Here is a 10744-nt window from a genome sequence, read left to right on the forward strand (position 1 = left end):
TGACGGGAACAACGATGATATCCCTCCATTCATAAGTGAAGTCACCCTGGAACCATATACGGTTAAGCACCCAGAGAATATGTTGTCGTTTTTGAGCACTGAGATGTTGAAGCAACTGGTGATGAATGGAGTCTGGGCCAGGGGCCATATGATGAGAAGAAGAAAATGTGGAAAGAAGTTCCCATTCAGGAAAAGGTTCATTGGTAGATTCTGACAGACAAGGGGTCGATTCTTCAGCCCACTGTTTCTGGTGAAGGAAAGCAGCTGGATAGGAGGTTGATGCTGGCGCTGTTACAAAATGGGTCACAAGACACCCTCCCAGATAGCCTTTGCATGGACCTCTTGATTCTTGGGGGACAACGACTGGGACGGAAGACTTCCGATGGCAACCTTGGAGAGAGCAAAGTGAAACCCATCTGCATCTACATCTACATACATACTCTGCAATCCACCATACGGTGCATGGACCCATGACAGTGGGACAGTAGAACCGAGGGGAGAAACAAAGCATTCCCAATACACCAGTTTGCTCCATTTGATTAAGTAACGGGCTTTGGTGTGGGGGCATTTAAAGGTAATAAGATTGGCAGTGGATGGGTGCCTCTTAAGGGGTTGCAAAGCTTGGCAGCAATCACGGATGGCAATGGCAATTGCTGTACAGTACCACGGGTCATGCCAGCTGTGAAATGGTCCAGATTAGCGTGGGATACAAGGCTAGCAGCATGAACATTCGCATCAGACATGTCACGTAGGACGTCATCAATACAACCCAACAGAGAGGGAGAAAAAACTACCTGTGCAGTATAGATGCCAACTGGCACATTGGTAAGACCAATGAGGTAACCTGTCCATTGGGGAGCGGGAAGGTAGCGAGAGAATCAACGGGAAATTGTCACTATTGCAAAGGTTGTTGTATGGCAACCAGTGCAATGAAGGGAGAAGGGAGCGAGAAGAAAGAAAGAGATCAATGGTGCGAAAGGTACCATGACCGACACTGAAATGGGTAGGGGAGACATCATTAAGAAGGCACAAATCGTGGTCTGCAAGGAACTGGTCTATGAGAAGACACTGACTAGATGGAAATGCACTGCTCCACAAGGGATGATGAGCTTTAAAATCCCCGAGAACGGGGATGGAAGGAGGAAGTTGCTGAAGAAGGGCAGTTAAAGCAGCAAGTGTAAGAGTCCTGTAAGGAGAGAGATAAAGATTGCAAATTGTGACTGCAGAGTCCAGCAACTGCTTCCAATGAAGTTTGAAGAGGAATCCATGTGCTAGTAGTGTCCATACGAACCAATGTACAAACGCCATCAAAGGCCTGCAGGGGGCCAACACGATTTCGGCAGAAAGCATGGAACCCGTGGAGGGCCGCCGAGTGATCATAAGTAAAATGAGATTCCTGTAGAACCACAGAAGCTGCAGAGTAATACAAAATAAGGGATTTCAACTCCGGAAGGTGATGGTAATATCTGTCACAATTCCATCGGATAAACACATAATCATGGTTCTAATGGGGGTGAACAGGCTAAAGCCAGTCACGTCACTGGGTCACTATCCATCACTGACAAGGAGGGGGCGACATCCGTGAACAGTAGGTCAGAGTCAAGTCTTCTTCTTTTCTGTTTGAGATCGAGGAGGGCTGTGCTGCGAAAGGGAGCCAGCTGCAGCAAGCTCTGGAACAGAAAGAGAGCGGGTGACCTGGGGCCTCACAGATTGTGGTTCTCATGGTTGTAGTGTGGCAGCAGACCTTTGGCCTGGAAGGTACCAGGAAGGGGGGTCCCAGGAGGGGTGCCCTTGACCGGCAGATGCCGAAGAAGCGGGACACTTCTCCGGCTAGGGAGTGGGAGCAGCGCCAGGAGGGGAAGGTGGGGGAACTGCAGGGAGAGGGGAAGAGGCGTTTTGGACTGGGGTAAGGAAGGGGGAGGAAGGGGTGAAGATGTAATTAAAGCATAGCTAGGTGTCATTGACACAGGATGAAGACGTGTATACTTCTTACAAGCCTCAATATAGGTTAGACGATCAAGGAACTTATACTCCTGAATCTTCTTTTCTTTCCTATAAGCAGGCCAATCCAGTGAACATGGAGAATGATTCACACGCCAATCCTGTTTGGTCCCGCCACATTTTCGTTAGTGGCAACCCCGCAACCGTTCCTGTCATGGTTACAGCATTGTGGTAACAAGGTAAACGGTAGTAGTTGTTAGCATGGAGTCTACGTTGGTCTGCCTTCTGGAACAACAGCAGCAACTCGTGCAGCAGCAGCTCACGCAGCAGCAGCAGGTACAGTTAGCAACCATATGAACTTTTGTAAGATGTCTATCAGATAAAGTCAGTGTCTGGGATGCATTTCCACAACAGTTTCTGAGTCCTCGGGTGTCCGATGCTTTCCCAGGTCTACCGTCGTTCCCACCATTTAATGATGCTAAAAAAGACTGGGAAACGCACTTAAACTGCCTGAAAAACATTTCACAGCTTTTCGGGTCACGGATGACCCCTTGCAGCGGTCGTTGTTTTTGTCGTGGGGCTCCCCAGACACATTTTTTCTTCTCCGCAATTTGGCCTGTGGCTTGCTCTTTCCAGGAGAAATGCCTTTTGCTGCCTAACTATTATTCTCAGCACTACCATGTGGTCGCCTCTCAGATGGAGTTCTACCAGTACCATAAACAGCCTGCTCAATCATATTGTTCCTGGATCACGGACTTGCAGGGTGTCGGCTGTCACTGCAATTTTACATGCACCAATCATCAGTGTAAGGCTTCGTATGCAGATTTCCTCATCCGGGATGTGGGTGTTCAGTTGGCTCCTGATCTTAAAGTCTGCACTGCAGCATTGAAACTCGATAATCCCTCATTCAAAGAGTTTCTCCTCATTGCCCACTCATTTGAAATTGCTCAGGTGGCTAACGAGCATCTTATGGCACAGCCGAAAGTGGCAGCGATTGATGTGTCTCTGTGGGTTCCGCCATCATGACGTAGACATGGCGTAGCCAACAGAGGCCAGCACCATCGGGATTCCTCTATGTCTGATATCTCTATTGCATCAGAGCCTCCAGTCGCCCCTCATCACTGGTCACGCAGTCCACTTCCACCTTGCCCACAGTGCTTTACCACACACTCTGTACACGTTTTCCAGCGGTGGGGGGCAATCTGATAGAATGTTTGAGAAAGAGGGCCACATCCAATCTGTTTGTTGTAGTCATTCGACTTGCTCCCATCCTGCCCCTACTGGGCCTCAGGATACAGCACATGCTCTGCAATCAGTCATCCAGCTGGAGGACCCATCAACATAGAAGCTATTCCTCATGCTCTGCCTTTTACTGAGGATGTCAGTTTTCAGCTCAACACTGGGGCCACCATCTCCCTGATTAATGCTGTGACATATACCCACCTTGGCTCCCCTGCATTCTCGGCATTTGGTCGCCTATGTCGATGGTTCCAATCCCCTTCATGGGCAGTTCGTCATCCAGGCGACATACACACATGTTGCCTGGCTCCTTACCCTATTTGTTGTCGACCATCCATAGGTTTAGAATATTTTTGGCCTGGATATGTTTAAACTGTTTGACTTTTCAATTTCTAAAAAAGCTAAGGTCTGTTCCTTTTCAGGACTTGGATGCTCTGTGTTCAGCTTTTGTGTTGCCGTTTCCAACGAATTTCGGATGTGCTTCAGATTTTCAGGCGCACATCACACTTTGGCCGGATGCACAGCCTTGCTTTTTCTGGGCCTGTCCCCATTCGGTGGCCTTATGGCTGGCAGTCAAGTAGGAACTTGATTGTCTCCAGAACGCCAGCAGCCTGGAGCTGGTACATAAAGTGCCTGGGCGACATCATTGGTGGTCATACGGAAACCCAATGGGTCAACTTTGGCTGTGTGGGGACTTTGAGCACTGATAGTAGTGCCAGTCTTTAGTAGAAACTTACCCCATTCCCCGCCAAGCTTGTGGGGGTGAGTACTTTTCTAAGATCGACCTGGCTGAGGCATACCACCAGTTACCCTTGGATTCCGATTTCCAGAACGTCATGGTTATCAACACACCTTTTGGATTCTACAAGTACAAGTGCCTTCCATTTGGTGTCACTTTGGCACCGCCTGTTTTCCAGGGTTCCTGGAGCAGCTTACACAGCCTATCCCAGCCTGCGTGAATTATCTGGATCACATCTTGGTCACCTGGAATTCCTGTCAGGAACATTTGCACAACCTCAGCGCATTATTTCACGCTCTACAGTCTGCAGGTTTATGCTGTCGGTTGGACAAGTGTCGTTTTCTTCACCCGGAAGTGGGATACTTAGGCCACTCGCTTAGTAAAGATAGCATTTGCCCTTCGAATCACAATGTCGCAGCCATTGAGGCCCTTCCTCGTCCCAAGGACATATCTGCACTCCAGGCGTTTTTGGGCAAGGTTACTTATAACCTAAAGTTTTTACCCCAAGCTGCCTCCGTTGCTCAACCACTCAATCACTTGCACCGCAAAGGGATGACTTTTGATTGGACTCCTGCCTGTGATCACACTTTTCTCTGTTTAAAGATGATGCTGTAGTCCACCCTTTGCCTTGCTCCCTTCTCTCCAGACGGCCCCTTGGTTGTGGCAGCTGACACATCGGCATATGGCATTGGGGCCGTCCTCGTACATTAGAATACCAGTGGCTCAGATCAGCCCATTGCTTATGCATCTAAGACGTTAAACCCAGCACAACGGAAATACTCCCAAATTGAAAATGAGGCCCTGGCAATTGTGTTTACCACCCAAAATTTAAAATCTATCTTTTTGGGGAAAGTTCAACCTGCTGACAGACCATAAACCTTTAGTTATGCTTTTCGGACCCCACTCTCACATTCCAGAGTGGGTGACTCTATGTGTCCAGAACTGGGTTTTATTTTTACGGAATTACACATACACCATCCAGTATAAGCCCACTGCCCACCATGCTAACGCAGATGCTTTGTCACATCTCCCAGCAGCCCCCAATCCTGCGTTCGACCAACAGGACGGCCTCTGCTTTCGCATTGATTCTGACCGCCGGGATGCGCTGGATTCCCTGCCTCCTATGGCTGACCACATTGCCACGGCTACACACCAAGACCCTATCTTGTGGCAGGTTCTCCACTACATGGTCCATGGTTGGCCTTCCTATACTACTTGTTGGATGGAGACTGACATAAGTCCCTGGTGCCACCTGTCGAACAGCCTCTCCATGGTTGATGATGTCCTTCTTGTTACACCGTGCGCACTGTGCCACATGAAAATTTTGGCTCGCCGGCACGTGTATTGGCCCACCATCAATGGCGGTATTGACAGCCTGGTCTGCAGGTGCACTGTGTCTGCGCATCAACAGGCAAGCCCCCATCAGTCATTCATTTTGTAACTGCGACCAGGATGGTCATGGGGTAGCAATGATGGAAGGCACAGTGGGACCCACAGAGAGGCCCGCGTACAATAACACAACATAAGAGGACAGACATGACTAACAAAGGACAGAATGAATGCAACAAGACCGAACAACAGAGTCACAAGGAAACAAACATGTCCACTCGTACACGAACCAGGAAGTAAGAAGTCTAGTGCAAAGCAAGGTGTAAACCGACGTAAGCAACATTAGACTGACTGGCTGAGCAAGAGGCCGCTGCTTAAGTACCCTATCAGGGGTGCTGCTATTGGCCACTGGGACCATGTGTTCCACTGTGGTGTGCCCACACTAAATGAGGGCCAGGAGGCGCACGCCGCTACAGCTTATGGCGCAATGGTGCAGAGACCTCTATGGGTCTTCGACGTCCATTACTTCTGGCATGGATTCAAATTCTGTGGCACGCGTTTCCAGATCACTCCCTCCTGAAACTTGTGCATATGGGTGGAAACGCCCCGGACGGTCCCAAGGTGGGCGGCAGTGGGAAAAGGAACTGTGTGTGTCAACAGCTAGTGACAGGGAGGAAGTGACGCCCAAGGTATCCATGACAGCCGATCCAGAGTCCATGGGCAGCGGAGGGAGCTGCCAATCCATCCGGAGGTGCAGAGGGCCGGCAGCAGGCCCGCGGGGAGACGGCAACCGGGGGCTGGGATGGTGACTCGACGACCACGTCCGTACCTGAAGGAGGTAGAGAAAGAGGCAGTGGCGCTAGTCCTGTGGCAGCATGAGGGTGGAGCTGATCGTGATGGTGGCGCTCCAACACTTTCGACGTCTGCACTGGCATAACATGCCGCCCGTGGGCTGCGACATCCACGGCGGGTGTCCAACCCACCTTGTGCCCGTACTCGCGGGCCCACACGGAGGTGCCAGGGGCATACCGCTGCGAGGGCTGGGAGTGGGCGTGGGAGGAGGACGGCATCAGCATGGACCAGGACCAGCATGGACCAGGGTCCACGGCTGTCGCCCATGAAGGCGCTCTGCCGGCCTGCGACCGTTAAATGGCGTAGTGCGATAGGTGCTCAAATACAGAGTGGGGGCCAACGTGGTTGGAGATGTGTCAACCGCCTTAGTCAAATGGTGTTTAAAAGTGCGGACAAGCCTCTCCGCCGCACCATTGGATGAAGGGTGCAAAGGAAGGCTACAGATATGCTTGATACCGTTGGCCTGACAGAAGTCGTGGAATTGGGGACCATTATTGGAGACCAACGTGTGGGGCAGGCCCTCAGTGGTGAGAACCTGGACCAGTTCCGTGAGTGTAGCCTCCGTGGTGGTGGATGCCATTCTGACAACATATGGGTATTTGGAGTAGGCATCAACGATGAGTAACCACATGGACCCCAAAAACGGTCCCGCAAAATCGACACGGATGTGATCCCAGGACCGGCGCGGCACAGGCCAGTGTGCACAAGACTGTGCGTCACCAGGCAAGCCCCCCTCAGACAGTACAGCCACGGATCAGGTGCTCAATATCACCTTCGATGCCGGGCCAATACACATGCTGGCGAGCCAAAACTTTCATATGGCACATACCCCAGTTCCCGTGGTGTAACAAACTGAGTACCTGAAGCCGCATTTCGGGAGGGATGACCACCCGGTGGGCATCTGACTCCATGGCCAACAGAAGGACATCATCAACCACGGAGAGTCTGTGGGACAGGTGGCGCCAGGGACAGGAATCGGACTGCATCCGACAAGTAACATAGGATGGCCACCTGTGGACCACGTAGTTGAGAACCTGCCGCAAGACAGGGTCATGGTGGGTAGCCGCAGCAACGTCAGCAGCCATAAGAGGAAGACCATCCAGCGCATCCCGGTGGGCAGAATCAATGTGAAAGCAGAGGGCCTCCTATTGATCAAAAGCAGGATTGGGGCCTGCTGGGAGACGTGACAAAGTGTCCGCATTAGCATGGTGGGCGGTGTGCTTATACCGGATGGTGTAAGCATAATTACGTAAAAACAATGCCCAGCGCTGGAGTTGTTGAGCCGTCTGCTCGGGAAGGTGAGAGTGGAGTCAAAAGTGTAACCAAGGGTTTATGGTCCATCAGGATGGTGAACTTTGCCCCAATGAGATAGGAATGAAATTTTTGGATGGCGAACACGATCGCCAGGGCCTCCTTTTCAATCTGGGAGTAGTTCCATTGCACTGGGGTCAACGTCTTAGAGGCATAAGCAATGGGCTGTTGAGAGCCATCGGCATCCCAGTGGGCAAGGATGGCCCCAATGCCGTAAGCTGACGCATCAGCTGCCACAACCAAGAGGCGGTCCGGAGAGAAGGGAGTAAGGCAAGGGGCGGACTTCAGCATCACCTTTAAATGGAGAAAAGCCTGGTCACAGGCAGGAGTCCAAACAAAAGGTATGACTTTGCGACACAAGTGATTGAGGGGTTGAGCAATGGAGGCACCCTGGGCCAAGAACTTTAAGTAATAAGTAACCTTGCCCGGAAACGCCTGCAGTTCCAATAAGTCCTTGGGACTAGGAAGGGCCTCAATGGCAGTGACATTATGACCTGAATGGTGAATACCATCTTTGCTATGCCAGTGGCCCAAGTATTCCACTTCCAGTTGAAAGAAACAACACTTGTTCAGCTGACAGCGTAGACCAGCAGACTGCAGAGTGTGAAATAGGGCACTGAGGTTTTGCAAACGTTCCTAGTGGGAACACCCAGTGACCAAGATGTCATCCAGATAATTCAGAGATGCAGGGATAGGCTGGGTAAGCTGCTCCAGGAATCGCTGGAGAATGGCTGGCGCTGAAGAGACACCAACGGGAAGGCACTTGTACTTATACAATTCGAAAGGCATGTTGATAACCATGATGTTCTGAGATTCGACATCCAAGGGCAATTGGTGGTATGCCTCAGTCAGGTCGATCTTGGAAAAATACTCTCCCCCGGCAAGCTTGGCAAGAAGGTCTTCCTGTCAGGGAATGGGATAAGTAACAACGAGGGACTGAGCATTGACTGCAGCGCCAAAACCCCACATAGCCAAAGGGGCCCATTGGGTTTCCGTATGACCACCACTGGTGTCGCCCATGCACTATAGGTTACAGGTTCCAGCACGCCAGCGGCCTGGAGCTGATCAAGTTCCTGGTTGACCAGAAGGGGCCTGGCCCAGAAAAAGTGAGGCTGTGCATCCGGCCATAGGGTGATGTGCGCCCGAAAGCCGGAAGCACATCCGAGATCCGGTGCAAACAACAACACAAAATCAGAGCACAGATTGTCGAAGTCCTGAAAGGGAACAGCCGGGGAAACGACCTTAACTTCATCGGAAATTGAAAAGCCAAACAGTTGAAACGCATCCAGGCCAAAAATATTCGAAGCCGACAGATACTCTACGACAGAGAGGGTAAGGAGCCACAGAACATGCTTGTATGTCGCCTGGACTATGAACTACCCAAGGAAGGGGAATGGAACCGTCTCCGTAGGCGAATAAACGGCGAGATGGAGGCGACAACGCAGGAGAGTCCAGCCGGGTATATGTTGCCATAGCAATCAGGGAGACGGTGGCCCCAGTGTCGACCTGAAAGCTAACATCCTCTGTGAAATTGCGGAGCGTGAGGAAAAGCTTCCACGCTGATGGGTCATCCTGTGGGACAACCGATTGCAGAGCATGGATGGTATCTTGAGGCCCAGGATGGGCAGCACTGGATCGAGTCGAGCGACTATGACAAACCGATCAGATGTGGCCCTCCTTGTTACACAGCGTGCACATTTTCCAGTGGTGGGGACAATCAGCCCGCAAATGGGCAGTAAAGCACTGTGGGCAAGAAGGAAGTAGGCCGCTCGACCGGCGCCGAGGGGCGACAAAAGGGCCAACGCCATAGAGATGTCGGAACACGAAGAGTCCCGATGGCACTGGCCCCTGTTGGCTGGGCCACGTCGACATCGCAAGTGCGGAACCCGCTGGAACTCCTCGATCGCTGCCACCTGCAGTCGCGCCACAAGACGCTTGTTAGCCACTTGAGCAATTTCAAAGGAGTGAGCAATGCAGAGAATCTCTTCCAAGGAGGGGTTGTCAAGATTCAACACCACAGTGCAGACCTCAGGGTCGGGAGCCAACTGAACCACTACATCCCAGATCAGGGAGTCCGCATACGAAGCCTTACACTGCTGATTGGTGCACGTAAAATCGCATCAACAGCTGAGACCCTGCAAGTCCGTGACACGGGAACGATACAATTGACCGGGCTGTTTATGGTACTGGTGGAATTACAGCCAAGAGGCGACTACATGGTAGCATTGGGCATGCGGAGATGATAGAACGTGTCCGGAGAGGCCCAAGACGAAAACAGTGACCGCTGCAAGGAGTCGTCCGTGTCTTGGAAAGCCGTGAAATATTGTTTCAGCCTATGTAAGTAGGTTTTTAGCGTCATTAAAGGATGGAAAGGACGACGGACGCGGGAAAGCATCGGACACCCAAGGACCCTGAAGCTGATGCGGTAATGTGTCCCGAGCATCAACTTTGTCAGTTACAGCGGCTTTTGTAAGATGTGTAACTGGAGCTGCTGCTGCTGCATGAGCTGCTGCTGCTGCATTAACTGCTGCTGTTGCTCCAGCAGACAGACCAACTTCGCCTCCATACCAAGAACGACAACTGTTTACCTTGTTGCCAAAATGTTGTAACTGCGTCCATGACGTCTGGCACGGATTCAAATTCCACCGGTCATGGTACCAGAATTCACACCCTGGCGTTTGCCACGCTTGCCCTGGGATCGCATCAAACTTAATTTTCCAGGTGCGGTTTTGGTGTCCATGTGGTTACTTATCTTTGGTGCCTATTCCAACTACCCACATGTTGTCTGCATGGCACTCAACAACACAGAGGACACAGTCACAGCCCTGGCTCAGTTTCTCACCACTGAGGGCCTGCCTCACACATTGATACTGTAGGCCTGACAGAAGTCTTGGTAGGAGAACGCCATGAATTGGAAGCCATTATCAGAGACCAAACATATCCATAGTCCACATTTCCTCCAATGGCGCAGTGGAGAGGCTTGTCCACACATTTAAACAAGAGATGACAAAGGCAGTTGAAACAATGCCAACCACATCAGCCCTCACCCTGTTCTTGAGCACATATCGCACCAACTACTTGACATAGAGCAAGGTTCATTGCTGTCACCCGATGGAGAAGCTCTGCCGGACTATTTGCTGATACCTTCACCCTCCCACCCCTGCTACTGGCCCTCCCAGCATTATGCCTCTTGTGCAGCCGTGTGGGCTCACGTGTACGGGAACAAGGTGGGTTGGATGCCCGCCTCAGTCATCGTAGCCCATGGGCAGCATGTGACATCAGTGAAGTTATTAAAAGTGTTGGAGTGCCACCATCATAACCAGCTCTGCCCTT

This window comes from Schistocerca americana, unplaced genomic scaffold (assembly GCF_021461395.2).
Source record: "Schistocerca americana isolate TAMUIC-IGC-003095 unplaced genomic scaffold, iqSchAmer2.1 HiC_scaffold_18, whole genome shotgun sequence".
In the NCBI taxonomy this organism is placed as follows: Eukaryota; Metazoa; Arthropoda; class Insecta; order Orthoptera; family Acrididae; genus Schistocerca; species Schistocerca americana.